At 46.1% G+C, this 16,557-nt stretch overlaps 1 protein-coding gene across 9 annotated transcripts in view; it reads left to right on the top strand.

The window, feature by feature from the left end:
* The first annotated feature begins 15,655 nt into the window (after positions 1 to 15,655).
* PHLDB2 (pleckstrin homology like domain family B member 2) overlaps positions 15,656 to 16,557 on the top strand; it is a 103,110-nt gene continuing 102,208 nt past the window's right edge. For 7 of the 9 annotated variants that reach the window (XM_073306059.1, XM_073306041.1, XM_073306021.1 and 4 more), the window contains exon 1: positions 15,656 to 15,736. The gene's annotated coding sequence lies outside the window, so the exon portion shown is untranslated. Of the gene's footprint in view, positions 15,785 to 16,426; positions 16,449 to 16,557 lie in introns of those variants that run through there. The other 2 variants (XM_073305992.1, XM_073306000.1) reach the window with 2 other exon arrangements.

The raw sequence follows: 16,557 nt of genomic DNA, 5'->3' as shown, positions 1-16,557 counted from the left end.
CATTGTCAGCAGCAGTGCTGGGCAAACTGTTCACAGTGAACAATTCACTCAGTGAATGTAGCCTTTTAAAATGTTTGTTTATTCACAAACAGACTCTGCTCTTTACAAATGTGTTACTGATAATTATTCAATGTATGGTTTATGGAACCATATTTTCTTATTAAATGCTAAAGAACTATTTGCTATCATAGGGACTTCCAAGTATTCACTATCTGTCATTTGTGCTGTGAGTTGTCATCTAAATCACTGGTTCTCAACCAGGGGTATGCATACCCGTCAAGGTACACAGAGCTCTTCCAGGGGGGTACATCAACTCATCTAGATATTTGCCTAGTTTTACACAACAGGCTATATAAAAAACACTAGCGAAGTCAGTAAAACGTAAATTTCATACAGAGAGAATGAGAAAGTAAGCAATTTTTTAGTACTAGTCTGCTGTGACACATTTGTATTTTTATGTCTGATTTTGTAAGCAAGTAGTTTTTAAGTGGAGGTGAAAGAAAGGTGAAGACAAATCAGACTCCTGAAATGGGCACAGTACTCTGGAAAGGTTGAGAACCCCTGACCTAAATCACATACTATCATTTCTGTTCCCTGATTGCATGATTCCCATGCTCACTTAGAGCTTTCAGAGAGGTTACTGTATCACTTCCTTAGTAAATATTTGTTCACATACATATTTGCTTTCTGTTTCCATGAACATTACTACAAATGACATTCGCAGAAATTGAATACAAGAGGTTGCAAATTGTGCGAAAGAGGCTTTTTGGCTTTATTTAACTGAGTATACAGTATAGTTTGTTTAGGCATTTACCCAACCTTATGACCTGTACTGACATCTCCAGCTTTGCTAAATGCCACCCACATGCCTCAACAGGTGGCGGAACTTGATTAGGCCAGTGATGAAAGGGAACAGTCCCAGCAGCAAGAGAAGGAGACACTCACTGAGGAACACCAGGTAGCTCCTCTCTCACCAGAGTCTCTGGTACCCATTGACTAGCTAGGGGGAAGGGGGTGCTGATTGGCCAGTGTTCCCCAGCTCCCAGGATTTAAACTGCAGTGGGAACCAGGTGGAGCCTCTTTCGGCTCCATTCCAGAAGCCCCACCCTGAACTAGGAATGAGAACCTGGCCTGACAGATGCTGTGGGTCTAACCAATAGCCTGTTGTGGTGGGGTCAGGAAGGATTTTTTTTTCTTTCATAGTCCAATTGGCAGAGGACCAGGGAGTTTTACATCTTCCTTGCAGCACCTTTGAGTCACAGTGGGTTAAGTAGGAACGTGCTTTGTACCTAACTGGGGTACTTGGGTTGAGTTGTTAATTCATCACAACTTGTGGCCAGTTGCCCGTGCAGTTAAAAGGGTAAAATGAACAGTTACCAGAGGTAAAAGACCTGGGATTTTGGTGATGGGCCTTGGGCACCGAGGATTGTTATACCAATAAAATAAAAACCAGCAGGAACTTATTAAAGGAGAAAAGGCAAAATGCCACATTTTTTGTGAATACAGAAAGAATCATAGTAAGCAGTTAGTTATAGCTATAATATTCCATTCAATTTCATATTTATTCACACACATACACACACACATAGGTTCTGCAAGGTTGTTATCATAGTTACCAGCCTTTAGAGTTGCTCATGCCAAGCCACTGGCCAGGTGGCCTGGACATGAGGAGGGAGCAGGGCCTTGTCTGATGCTCCTGGAAGTTGGTTTGCAGAATCAGACCCCAAAGTTCTCACTTTCTAGAGTCCATTTTTATAGGAATTTCTTCCTATGCCAGTCTATGGGAATTGCTTCATCATGCTGTTGCTGAATCAATCAGCAGACAGCACATTCCTGATGGCTCCATGCTGCCAGGTGTTATCTTGTTCTTTGGTTCTCCCATCCTTGAGGCTGTTGGATGGATTCCAGTCTGCCCTCCGGGGGTCCTCTGGTTATTTCCACTTGATGCCTTCTTCAGCCGATGGACACTGGATTTTTAGGCTGGCACCTCCCTGATCATTCAGTTATTATCCACACCAAGTATCTGTCCACATACATCCTCTATCTCTATTTTAATCACAATTGTTAACAAAGCGAGATGAATACAACAAAAGGGTGGGGAGTCTCTGGGTGCTGTTTCTGTTGTTACAGAGTATTGCTTTGAGTCTCTCTCTGTGTGAGTAGTTGTTGTTACAAAGAATTGCTTTGAGAACAGACTCTGTCGTAGAATGTACTCACACAATTAGCAGCTTGCAAGTTTCACACACAGAGGGAGAGAAATGGTACTGAAAACCAAGAGACCTCTTAATTAGTCATACCCTGGAATTTAAACTATGGGGAATCAAACTCATTTGTGATTTTAATACAGAACGTCTTTAATATGATCCAACAGGATAGGGTGAGACCTTGTGGCCTTTGCAAGTTGAGGTCAGATCCTGTGGCCGTCGCAGGCCAAGGTCCTCACTTCTCAGCACCCTCTGTCCCCCTTGCGGGGGGAATATGGGGAGGTTGCTAAGACTCAGAAAGTGCTGAGTCCTGGGGGTAGACTGAGAATAACCCATGCTGAATTAAGGGTTGTATGGCAAGGAGCATAGGTGCTGGAACTTGGGATGCTGCTGCACCAGCTGGCTTGAAGTGGTTCCCATTATAAACAGCAGAGGTTCTCAAACTGGGGATTGGGACCCCTCAAGGGGTGATGAGGTTATTACATGGGGGGGTCGCGAGCTGCCACCTTCCACCCCAAACCCCGCTTTGCCTCCAGCATTTATAATGGTGTTAAATACATTAAAAAGTGTTTTCAATTCATAAGGAGGGTCGCACTCAGACTTGCTATGTAAAAGGGGTCACTAGTACAAAAGTTTGAGAATCACTGATATACAGGGTTTACAGTTTGGTTCAATGGCTCTCAACACCCCCACTAAAAAATTGTTCCAGCACCCCTGGCATGGAGCCCTGTAACCCCTGCACTGGAACCAATTAAATGCTTGGTATAGGACAGGATGGGTGATGGGTAAGTAGCACCCTCTCCCCTGTGCTAAAGTTTAATAAAAGTTGCAGCCCCCTGCTGCTTAATTTCATGTATGTGACTGGCCTCATTTTGCCACTGCATCCACATCAGTTGGACCATGTAGTAAACTGGGATCTTTACAGCAGCAACCTTTGGAGGAATTAGGTTTTTTTGCCTCTTGAAGTGTCTGTGTTTTCCTCTTGGTATAATAAAGAGCTGTATAACTATGTATTTATATAGAGCGAAGCAGTCATGCAGCTGTTAAAATTAGTGGCAGATCTCAATTTTCTCAGGATTTCCACTGCATGCCAGGAAGTCAGCTTTCATTCCTTCTCTCTCTTGTCCCAATGCAGACCTCTATTACATTAATGCCAGACGCATGAAGTAATGTTTAACAGAAACTTGCTGCATTTTAACTTTCAGAAAACTTGGCAGTGTATCTAGAAGTGAAGGAGGTGTGTGGGGGCTGGAGCTTCCACTTGGAGAAGAAGAGAGCTGTAAAGCTGAGGCATTCGACGTACATGTACACTTTTTTCCTCCATTAAACTTGTAAGTCCTCAAAGCAAGTTAACAATTAAATAATTCAGAAGTAAAGTTACCATATGGATCCACTACTGACCTTTTTCCTTTTTATATTTCCTAATCATTTGGCTTACACTGGCAACTACTACTTTTAGTGGGCTGATTTCACATAGCTGCTGAAAATATATACACTTTTAGCATTGCAAAGATAATTTATTTCTCATCATTTTCAAAGGAATTGTTTTTTCACTGCTTAGAATAAACCTCAGGGAGTTTGAAATGGTTCTCTCCCCTGCGCTCTCTCCCCTCTTCCCCCCCCCCCCCCAGCATGCACACACGCTTGGTGCTCGGCTGTGGTGTTGTAAGGTTGCTCACGAGTGCTGAGTTAATGTTTCGAGGAACAAAAACTCGTCAGGTTAGGAAAAATATACATGCAATTTTGCAACCAGGTCCGAAGAAAGGAAGAGAAGCCATTCATCGCTTCCCTTTTCAGGTTTCGGTGTCCTTTAAAGTAAAAATTGTACAACATTGTGTATATTAAAAAATCTTATTGGTTAAAAGTTGCCATGTCTTAATTTCTTGTGATATTCTGGATTATTTTATTGCTTCCTTTAGGCTGAATTCTATGTTAGGCGGTGAGAATTTCATTTACAGTGTGTAGAATCATGGCCCTTGGTATGAACTGGATCAGAAAGAATATACTGACTTTCTGTGTACACAATCTGCACAGCCTGCAAGTAGACCCTAGAAGATCATTCACTAGAGTGTGCTGACATGTTGCCACTTAAAGCTTCAACTATTGAACAAAGTGGAGAGCAAGAAAAGCTAGTCTCTGTAAGTCTGTAAGAGGTAAGTACCTTAGAATATTCACTAGTAATAAGCTGACACACCCTGCAGTAAGCGCTGATTTCCCTTTGATAACAGACCTCGTCCTTGTGTGTGCAAGATGAGTATCTAGGAACACCCTGTTGCTCTCACAGATGGGGGTTCCCAATAACCAAGTGATGCAGTAGTGCTAAAGGAAGGACCAGTTAGCCAGGGTGCATCCATGACAATGTTACAAAGGTGTTTTATATAATAGTGTTGAATGGGAAACTGCATTGTATTCCCACGGTTATTGTGGGAACCACAACAGTGAAATAAATGGCTCTTATGTAACCCCATTATACCTGGAATGGGTCTCAGTGTCCCCCATGCTCAGAGCAGGAAGGGCCCTGAACAGAGGAAGAGAAGAACAGGATCCATCTGAGCCTGGCACTAGGTTTCTCTGGTGACCAGGTATGTTCAGGAAAGGAGCTTTACATGCATTGTCTTCCCTTCACATACCAGCAGGATGCCAGTTGTAGAAGTTGGCCTTGTCCTTCAATTGGTTAAAGAATGGGCAGAGGTTAGAAGCTGGCTTCTCCGTCCCCCGCCCCCAGCCCTAACTAGTTAGAAAGCTGACAGGAAATGCTCCTGCTCCTTTCTCTCTTCCCCCATATGGTCTGGCAGAGCCTGCATTTGTTTCAGGCTTTTGTTGAGGAGGTGGGCTGAGACCTGTGAGGTAATTAGATGGTGGGTGGTTATTACCTTGGCCGAGTGTTGTTTTAGTCTTAGTTTTACATGGGACACTTGTGTGTATTCTGGGTGTTTGTCCTTGGCTTTTTAATACATTGGATGTTTGTGAAAGCACCAAGAGTGGTGGAGGTGAGTGATTGATTTATGTATTTGTTTTTGTTTTTAATGACCGCTATCAGGGAAAAAACAAGATGCCTAAGATTGGAACATGACACCAAGGTTTAGATGCTGCCAGACTTCAGGGTTTCTGAAATAAGAATCTTGCAAAATGTTCTGAAAGTGAACCAATCTGAATTACCAGAGGGAACAAATTTCACTTTGGGGGACCATCTCCCACCCTCCCTCATGAGTGCACATTTAAAGGCTGTCAGCAAAAGCACCTCAGCTGATCTGTAGGATGGTGCACATCATCAATAGACATTCTGGAGGACTTTTATTTTCACTTCAATTAAAACACAAAACGCTCAAAACAAAGAGGATGAAGTGTTTAGTGATGATCTTTTCTGCTTCCCAATGGAGGCATGTTGCATATTGTGTCATGCCTCTTGGCTCCTTACTGATTAACTTACTCCCAATTTCACCTGAATGAGTTGGAGGGAGGGAAAGGAATGAGTCACAAGTAATTTCTGCATAGGCAGGAATGCAGATCAGTATCTAACCTAATATAGGGCTCTGTGTTACATAAAATGGTTAGAAAATAGAAGTGTGATCTTGGGACCAGAGAAAATGAGGCACAGGGAGAGAATGGGGAAGAGGAGGCAGCCACCTGGGAGCTGGTTGCAAAACTGATAAAGGAATGATGGTCAAATGGTTAGGACAGTAGCCTATCCTCAAAACACCTGGGTTCAACTCCTAGCTCTCCTTAGACTTCATATGTGACCTTGGGCAAATCACTTAATCTGTGCCTCGGATACTCCGTAGGAGTGTTTCTCTACCTAGTGTGATGATAAAATACATTAAAGATTGTGATGCACTTTGATACTATAGTGATAGTTACAAGCCAGGGGTCCAGAAAACTGCCACAGCTGGACAGACATACAGTACAGAGGGACCTCCAATAAGACCACTGACATGGCTGAACGTGGCCTGGTGAGACCTGTGGACCTATATTTCATTGCACTCTTGTAGATTGATGGACTAGAAGATTACCAATGGGACGAAGGTTGACCTTGTGCCCATATATTAGATTTGGAATTAAGAATAACTGAGTTAATCTTTCTGAGCCAATTACTACATTTGAACCACTTCTTTTTCTGCTGGTCCTAGCAAAGAAAATTCATACCTCCTAGACATGAGTGATTGTTGACCAAAGACCTGTTTGTGGAGCCCAGTCACTGGAGTGCCTACAAGCTGGCAGTTCATGCTACCAAATATCTAAAAGATATTCATGTACAACAAAACTTAGTGACACCCTGCAGTGAGGTTAGGTACAGTATCAAAGCTTGATTAATTGAACCATCAGTAAGGCTCCAATTTTGTCAGGAAGGATGCGGAAGACCTCCATGGCGGCTGGGAGTTTCAGGGTCCTTCTGCCCTCTGTGGCGGCAGGGAGCTGCGGCGGCAAGGGTACCCCGCAGCTCCTGGCTCCATGACAGGCAGGGGGACCCCTGCAACTCCTTGCCGCCTGCAGGCTGCATGGGTACCTGGTAGCTCCCTGCCGCCACGGCAGCAACGGGACCCCCACAGCTCCCTGCTGCTCTCCTTTGCCACAGGCGGCAGGGGGATCCTTGCAGCTCCCCACCACCATGGGCAGCAGGAGGATTGCTGCAGTTCCCCCACCCCCTCCGTCGGGGGCAGGGGGACCCCCAGAGCTCCCAATCTGGGTGGAGGGGGGACCCTGAAGCTCCCAGCCACCCTACAGCGGCCCAAAGGCTTCCCATTTTGTAATGGATATTTTTGGTAAAAGTGAGGGACAGGTCCCGGGCTTCCATTCATTTTTCTTTATTGCCTGTGACCTGTCCATGACTTTTACTAAAAATATCCATAACAAAATCTTAGCCCTAAGATCTGCCCACTCCCATACATGGAAGCATGCTCATTCTGGAGGGTGTGGGATGGAGTTCTTAATCTGATTAAGAGACCCTGATACCCATATCCAAATTAATGGATCAACTATCTGGTGACTCAAGAGGACCAATGTCCAGCCTAAATGTTAGCAGAAATTCCTTTGATCACTGAAAGGCACCATTTCATTGTGGTAAATAATTGAGTTATTTATCTTGATGGAGACACTTTGATGTAACCACTTAGTATTGACAGAAAGTGAATTAACTGGTTAACTAATCAAATCTCTATCAGAATGATTCCGTAATAAAGCTAAACTTTACCAGCTGAGCAGTTGGTAGAAGAAGAATTGACACTATAATTGCTTTGTGAAGCTGAACAAAACTTCATGTGAGTGGAAGGTAGGATTTGCCCTAACCGACCACACACTGGCCTTCAAGTTCAGAATTCATCTCCAGAAGTGGCCAACATCTGATGATTCACAGAATGTAAAACAATACCACCTCCCTACCTTGCAGGAATGGACCTAGACCTAGTTAATGGTGTAAAGCTGTGCACCAGAAGAGGTGGATGGAATTCCTTTCTCGACTCCTGCAGCATGATATTTGATTACCCTTAACTTACTTCAGTAGCTTTCTTGTAACAAATTGAGGAAGATTCAGCCCAAGTTACAGGGGCACATCTATTGATTTGAACTTAAATTTAGATTGTTTTTCTTGTTCCTTGGTAGAACTTTGTTGTATTATGACATAAATTATTGGGTGTTTTTATTAAGCTCGCCATGACCAGTGTAATTTGTGAGTGCTTTTGTCCGCAGAAAGGTCCTATTAAATACAGTGGTACTCCAAACTTGAAGTACTGGAGAAGGAATGCGGACTTTTTCTCAGCAAACAGTCATGAAGAGCCGTAAAATATTCTAACGTGTTTCAGTAACTAAGAGTATATAGTGAGTGTTTGCTCTCCAATCCAGCTGTCCTGTGTGGTGCTAACTGAAGGGGTCATGACTTTGTGAATTTGTCATCAGTGTTACATGGGACTGACTGCATAGTGTAGAGACCCTGAGGATGGGACGCAAAAAGCTACAAAGGTGAGAGACTGATGGTATTTGATGCTTCAAGAAAAGTAGATTCTTAAAGCTTGTTTACACAAGGAATTATTCCTGATTTAAATATTCCTGATTGATTCCATGTGTGGACATTCTCATTCTGGAATACTTATAAGGTGTATAATCTGAGAGTAGTTGACAGCTAGATTTTTTTTCTGACTGACTATACATGATGCCCTACTTAGATCTACAATATCAAGTAAATGCACTCACTTATTTCCTTTCTCTGTGTGTAAATTCTATTTCAAAACAGCAGTCCTAGGGATGATTTTTGCTTTGCTATGTGTGCGTGTTGTCTAAGAGTGTGAGCAGGGGACTGTGAGGCAGCAAGTCACTCTATCAGTCTGTGCCTTCGAGATGGATTAAGTTACAATGAACTAAGGCCACTTTACTCTTGAATGAAAACATCCACGTGTGAAATATCCGGGGTGGTGTTAACGCTCTTTTATTTATGTGCATTTACTTCATAACTTTAGCTCAGTGGTGCTCAAACTTATTTGATCCTGCCCCCCGCCCCTGCCCCTTCTTTGTAGTCATTTAAGCCCCCACCCTACAAGTACCTATACTGCCACCAGCTCTGAAGGCAGAGTGCCACCCTTTTGCGCTGCTGCTGCTAGCCTGGGGCTGACAGCTGGAGCCTGCTACTTCCCCATGAGGGAGTGTGGGTGTGCGTGGAGAACCTGAGCCCAGGTGGCAAGGCTCTGGCTCTCCCTTTTATCCCCACCTCCTGGGTGTATGTAGCCCTTCTGCATGAACCCCAGCCACCCATGGCTCACAGCCACAGATCTTAATAAAAGCACACAGCTTGGACCTCCCTTGACACATTTCCTCCTGCCCCTCCCTTAGGAGGTCCGCCATATAGTTTAAGAACCACTCCTTTAGTTGATTCACCTTAACTTTCCAGATATGTCTGCACTGTAATCGGAGGTGTGACTGCAGCTTGAGCTAGCTTTGACCTAGCTAGTTCGACTAACAATAGCAGTGAAACCACACAAGACAAGCTGTATACCCATGGTCCCAGACTGGCTTGCCATGACTTCACTCATGGCATTTGTTACTTGAGCTAGCTTGATACCAGTCAGCTCTGTGTTCTTGGGGAACCAGGGTGCAGTATCCAGCCTGTCTGACTCATGAAAAACACCCCCACCCCCAGCTTCTGTTTAAACCAAAACCCATCAGAGAAAAAGCTTGCAGAGAGCAAGGAGGAGCGGATGGGAGACAGACCTAGACCTCTCCTGACACGGGTGACAAGATTAAGACATCTCCATTAGCATACAGAATGGAAAACAGAGACAACTCCCCTAGCCTCATCTGCATGAAAGATGGGACAGGGAGACATCTCAATTTGCATTCAGAACGGAGAACCGCACTGAACTCTTGGACCAGAAAAGCAAGGACGCACTGCATCATGAGAATCTCTGCTCCAGATGTTAATGAACCTATGCCTGCACACACCCAACTGATATCCAAAATACTGAAGCAGCCTAGTTGCATTGTGAGCTCTCTGGAAGAAAACACCCAGAGCCAAGAGTAATCTGCTCCTTTTGTCTAGCCTAAAGAAAACCCTTGAGTCATCAGTTTACCTATAAACAAATCTAGTGTTCTCCCTGGAACCATTGTATTTTCTCTACAAAAATCCCTACTCACCCTCCAGTCAGGGTTCTGACTCAAACTCTACATCTGTTCCACTGGGACTCCATCATCACCTGACTGATCGTGCTGGGGTCTCTGCCAGTCTCCTATCTTCAGGACCCTGAGCTGCTACCATCACCTGGGAACCCCGACCAGTTCACGCTTCATGGAGTGATGAGATCTCCCCCCCCCCACCACTCCATTTTCCTTTCTGCCTCAGGTATTACCCTTTAATAATGGATGTTATGTTGGTTTAGTCTCTCCCTGTATGGTTATCATGATGTAAGCAGTGTCAGGATGAGCTCCACCCTGACATCTGGTGGTGAGGTGTGGCAAGTTGTGGAAAAGAACTTCAGGGGCAGATCTCATTTGCATAGACACACCCACCACTCCTAGAATGAGACCATAGCTGCCCAAATGGTCACTTTGGCTGCTGTGGGATCCCCAGTGTCTCTGTTATTGGGGCAGGAAGAATAAATTGTTATTACCCTGATTATGGGAACTGTGCTTGGAACTGTACGTGGCCTTTTGTTACGATGGAGGGATTCACCATCATCTAAGTAGCACTCGCTAGGCAAGGGTCATGGGTTCCAAAACTGTGTGAATGGAGATAGGCTGGGGACAAGTATTAATACTTGGTGGCATGGGCCCCTTGGTGAGGGCCTTACATGCTGACTGCACTTCCTCCTCTCTCCACTGTGGAATATCAGAGCTAATTTTGATTTCATTAGAAGTCTAGTTATAGGCTGCTGAGCTCACTTTGGGCTGACAGTGCCCCAGCACTGGGGCTCCCCTACTATAAGCTGAATTCACCTAAGAGCTGAAATCACTGAGTGTTGTGTTAAGTAGTGGGGGAGCCTGAAGATATATTGTGGAGCAGCTTGCGGGACGGCTGGTGAAGCAGTTCGACACGGAGCAGTGTGTGGATGGCAGGAGCTGCTTGTGGGCCGTGGAGCTGAGTGAAGGAGTTCGTGGGGCGGCTGGCGGAGTGGAGCGCAGCTGAGCGAAGGAGTTCGTGGGGCGGCTGGCGGAGCGGAGCGCAGCTGAACGAAGGAGTTCGTGGGGCGGCTGGTGGAGCGGAGCGGAGCGCCGCTATGGAGCTATGGGGCGGTCAGCTTCAGATCACGTAAGGTGCCTCTTATCCCCGTCCCATTTCCACCCAGGTTGGGAGGTAAAGCTCCGCCGATAAACTTTCGAACTCTGGGGCTGCCCTGACCAGGGACAGAGACTTTTGGGGCATTGGACTTTTGGGGTTGCTGGACTCAAGAACCAAAGGGAAAAGGGCATGCCCCAATTTGCCTGGGGTGGGGTTGTTTTTGCTCATGGGTTGTGTTATGAATCCGGTTGGTGGTGTTTCCCCAACATAATGCCACATTGTTTCTCTCTGTTATTAAAAGACTTTTGCTACACTCAGACTATGTGCTTGCGAGAGGGGAAGTATTGCCTCTTGGAGGCGCCCAGCGGGGGTAGTATATATTTGTCCCAGGTCACTGGGTGGGGGCTCGAGCCGGTTTGCATTGTGTTATTGGAATGGAACCCCTAGATATTGAACCCGGCCCTTGTTGCTGCCAACTCTGACGGGCAGAAGGGTTACAATTATTATTCAATAAATAACCCTTATGGTTAATTTGGGTGTTTCTCTCTCTCTCGCTCTCTGAATTTTACTCATTTGTGTCTTTAGCTTCTCCCGTTTACTCTTCAGCAACGCTTCTTTTACTTAAGCTAAAAGATCCCTGTAGTGCCCAAAAATACTGTGGCGTTTGCTCATCAAGTTGGTTACTATCAGTACAATTATAACATGAAAGTGGGATAGGGACATGCTAAAATTGGAGCAATAAGTGGGGGGGCAGCTGAGAGTGCTGCTCAACTCAGCCCATTGAGACCAGGAGCACATAAGGGTATCAGCTTGAAAAGTGCTGCTTAACACAGCTCACTGAGCACAAGGACATATGAGGGGATCAGCTGAAGAGTGCTGATTGACCCAGTCTGCTCAGACTTGTGGTGTGTGCATGCGTAGGTTCATCTAGTTCTAGGGCTGGAGGGACCCAGCCCCGGGGAACCTAGGGCCTGCAGGATAGCTCCATTGGGAGGGGACTTGCAGAAGGAAGGAGTAGAACTCCATATGAACACACAAGTGACGTAAGCAGCACATTAATAGAATTACAGCACCCTTCCGAAGAGTAACCCGAATAAATGAGCATACCCCAAAGTAACAGGCCCATCTGGTAACAAGCTAGATCAAAGCTACCTCAGGTAATATACACATGCTGCAGTCACATCTCTGGTTGTGTCCCTCCAAAGACAAGCACTCAGGCTGTGTCTAAACTGCTCCGCAGTTCTAACTATCTTGGTGTGATTAGCAGTGCTGCACTACAACTCTCCAGTGTGGATGCTGTGAGCAAGAATGAAAAGGTTCCTACTTTGCCTTAATATAGTCCTGTGTGAGGAACACACCATTAACATGGAGTACAGACATTTTAGTTCGCGGCCGCAGAGTTCACATGGGAGAGTTATAGAGAAGCACTTAGGTCCACACTGATAATCACACTTCCATTGTCCAATGGCAGGGCAGTGTAGACAAGTGTCTTGGATAAATTCCAATAAAAGAATCATATTTTGCCTCAAAGTTCCACCTGAAGTATCCATTATATACAGTTTTCATTGTTTCATGAACTAAGCGCTTGTATGTTATTAATCTCCATTGGTTAACAGCTGCTGTGTTTCACTCCAGAGATGGTTGTAAGTGATCCCTCTATTACCCTTATTTACAACAAAGGTATCAAGAAGTTTCCTTAATGCTTGGAAGAAAGATGAGCTAGAATGTTAGAAATGACTGAATAAAACATCTTTCATGAATGTTCACTATAAACTCACTTGGGCTATACTTGCTCCCCTGTAGTGTACACTTTCTGCAAACATTGCAGCCCCTTAAGTTTTACTTGCATGAATTATAATGGAAAGTAAACTTTTACTGGGAACAGTTGCATACGCAGGGATAGTGGATTTTAAATACCTGTGTGCGGGCACTCACAGTGGGAGTGCACATGGTAATGAATAGGATGTTGCTGTTGACACAGCACTGAGACAGAACTTTCCAAATCACAACTGAAACAAAAGCAGGTAAGAGATTAACAAGGAGCTGGAGTGACTCTTGGGTCCATTTAGAACTTTAAATGTATAGTTCTGATTCAAGCCTTCCTCCCCCTCCTCAAAACAGCAGTACTTTGGGTTCACTTTTCAAACTAGATTAAATATTTGAAGCTCTGTTACTTATGTTAGTTTATTCATTATTGATTTTTTTTTAAAAGTCCAAATAAATATTGATTTTAAAATGTACCCCTGGACCCTAAAACCTATCTGTCCACTTTGATGGCCTTTTCCGCTACAGTAGCTGAGCACTAGCCATTACTTTAAAAAACATACATTTTTCACTGTCTCCCTCTTCTGCCACCGAGAAACAGACTTCTGGTTCTTTTTTTTTTTTTTTTTTTTAAAAAGAACCAATTTGTGAGAATGAAAGAAAGCCTATAGGTGCATTAGCCTGTGAATGTGACAACATTAATATTCGTATTGATTCTAGCAGACTGCATGCCCTTGTCCATATTACATGATGATAGGGTCTATCAGGCCATCTTAGCCCCCTGCTGAAGACATTGGCACATTCCTTGCTTAAGGAAAACCCACTCATGCTGGGATACGAGCACAATTTAGTCTGCCAGAGGCCTGGAAGGGACAGGAAATGACACTGACCAGTAGTGATCCAACAGGCCAGTTAAGAAGCCTTGCCTGCTTTTCAAGAGAAAATCGTGCTGGGTGAGAGTCTGTGACTCAGTGCTAACCCAGGGCCAAAGCACAGCTGCCTTTTATGTTTGTTTGTTCAAAGATGTGAATGGCCGGATTCTGAGTTGGTTAATTTTCAACCATTTACACATTTGTACACTGAGTTCACAGCATAGGCTGCTCTGCCCTGAGGCAGTGCCATGCCCTGACACAAGGGGGTACAATGGAGTGTGCAGCACCGCTTACAGCATGTTTTTATTATTTTAATCACTTATACTACTTTCTTGTTTGACAGATAAGCAAAAACTGTTGGCCAAGTTCAACACCAATGGGGGAAAAAAAACCACCCAGCAGGCATTCACAGAAACCTCAGAGAGGAATAGCAGATTTGGGCTCTGGCTCGTTGAAATCAATCTCAAAAGGCTTACATTTTATATAAACTCCAGTGAACTTCAGCATGGCTGTGGGCCACATTTAGGACTCCTTGGATTGTGCGTTGGGCATTCCTATTGTACATAGTCTAGACTCAAGGCATTAGGAGTGATTTTTAAAGTTTATATTATGGTATAGTAATGGTCTTAGCCAAATAAAATATCCTTTGTACATTGCAAGGCATGAGCTAGATCATAACTAACACTATTCCCAGCAAATGATAGTAATGGTGAGCACTTTTATACACTGTTTTACATTGCAAAATACTGTATAAAAATCCACTAATCCTCACAGTCTTTCCTTACCCGCTCCCCCCCCCCCCCGCCAAAATGTGTGGTAGGTAATATGACTATCCCCTCTTTATTCATTGGGGAACAAACAGTGAAAGGCTAAGTGCCAAGGCCGCACAGCAAGGACCAAGATCAGAATTTAGGATACTTGTGAACCTGACAATGTACCAACTGAGTTTTCTTTGGCAATGGCCACAATCCAGTCACTAGCCTCACTTTGTGTACATGTTACCTTAGGGGAGGCCTCAACTTGGGACCCTGGCTTGTGTTTTCTCCAGCTAGTAGTTCAAGCAACTGAGCTTTCCACCAGTTAGTAGCCTAGCTGGCCAAACCTAGCAGCAGCAGACTATACAGCTGTTACAGCAGTGCTGTGCCTCTTGAAGCATCGGGAAAGCTGCTTTTTTCTGAAGCCTGAGTGCATGCAAAACAGACTGACTCAGTGTCCTCAAGTTACTGTGGAAAGCAGGGCAGATAAACACAAGCCGGGTTCCTGTGCAATCCGGGCTGCCGCGCTTACATCCTTTTCCTGTAGGTCTGACTCCACTCCCAATTCAGAGAAAATCTGCCATGCGTTTTCACAGCAATCAACTCTCTCCAACTCTCAGATAGGAAACTGACTCATTTTTATTGTTTGTGATTTAAGCGCCGACAGGCGGCTCTCGGCTGAATCTCGCTGGAAGTTTGATGAAGCATGTCTCATGGTCAAATTGCACAACCTCCAAATCGCCCCCACCTCACCCCCCCCCCCCCCCAGCCCCCGGGGAGCTACTTCCATAGGCAGCGTCCTCAAACTTTCCTGGGGGGAGGGGGGAGTGTAAGGGTTCATGTTGTGTCCCCTCTAATGTCACTGGGCGCCAGGAGCCCAGCAGCTGGCGGGCACAAAGAGGCGCATCCCCGCCCAAATTGCAGCCCGCCTCTTGGCTCACGCGACTGCAATGCCCTCAGCGAGAAGTTTCTCGGTGTCCCAAAGCACTGCGCCCTCGGGGCTTGATACGGGAGCCATTATTTCAGCAGCAGAACCCCCCTCCCCTTTCCTTCCCTCCTTTGTTTGCCTCGTCGCCTCTTTTGCTGGCCTCCCTTTTCTTCTTTTCCTTCCCTCATTTCCCTCTCTGCCTTGATTTCTTTCCCAATCCCTCCCTCCCCTCCCACCGTCTCCCGTGCGCCAGCCCCAGCTCGCAGGCGGCTTCAGGGCTGGGCAGAGGGGGAGCCCAGCCCCTCCGGCCCGGGCGCGGGCGGGCGGGGGGCGGGCATGAGGCAGCCCCCGAGCTCGGGGGAGGCCGGGCTCGCTGCCGCGCTGGGGGCCGGGCGCTGCTGGCCGCAGGGCTGGGAGGCGGATCCCCGGCGGCTGGGGCTTGGCGGCGAGGCGGGGGAAGGAGAGGGAGAGGGAGAGGGATGCGCCGGGGGCAGCCGCTGCAGGAGGAGGAGGAGGTGAGTGTGGCACGGTCACCCCGGGGTGCGCTGCTGCTGCTGCTGCCGGTGGGTCTGAGGAGCTGGGGTGGCTGGGGGCTGTGTGTGTGTGTGTGTGTGTGTGTGTGTGTGTGTGTGTGTGGCGGGGGAACTGGGGACGAAAGGGTGGGGGTGGGGGGTGAGAGGTTGGGGGGAGCAGAGACTATAGGGCAGAGGGAGATACTTGTGTTTGGGTCAGGGATTTCCCTACCCCCTAAAACTCCGTCATCCCCCACCCCCCCGGTGGACAACTAGTTTCGCAGTGTTGCCAGTTCAGTAGTTTTCACCCCCCCCATACATTCGAACACCCCCCAAGGGGCTTCGCCCAAAACAAAGTGAGGAGACTCCAAGCGGCCTTTTAAGGTTTTTTGGGAGTAGGGGGTTGGGGAAGGGGTGCTAAGGGGAGATTTCCTGTTGGGGGGAAACAACCTCCTTAAAAACTCAGATCTTTCCAAATGCCCCCCTGCCACTGGATTTGAGGAGTTTGTCCTTAGGGAGGCTCTTGTCTCTTTCTGCTGTCTGGTCCCCACTTTTTCCTCTCATAATTTGTGGTGCATTTGATTTAAAGGTCACATGTGCCCTCAAAGGGACCCATTAAATTGTGGGCAGTGCCTCAGCTATGAATATGGACTAAGGTTCGCTTTCTGCCTGTGCTCTGAGGACTAGTGACTGAGCTGAACAGGATCTTTCGCTGGTACTTTGGTTGGGGCGGGGGGGGGGATGACCCCTGTTGTTTAGAGATTGTGTGATAGGTTCTGGTTTTATAAATGTTTATGACAATACTATAAATAAAAAGTAGCTTC

Source organism: Lepidochelys kempii, chromosome 1, assembly GCF_965140265.1.
Source record: "Lepidochelys kempii isolate rLepKem1 chromosome 1, rLepKem1.hap2, whole genome shotgun sequence".
NCBI lineage: Eukaryota > Metazoa > Chordata > Testudines > Cheloniidae > Lepidochelys > Lepidochelys kempii.
This window is presented reverse-complemented; position numbering and strand designations above follow the sequence as displayed.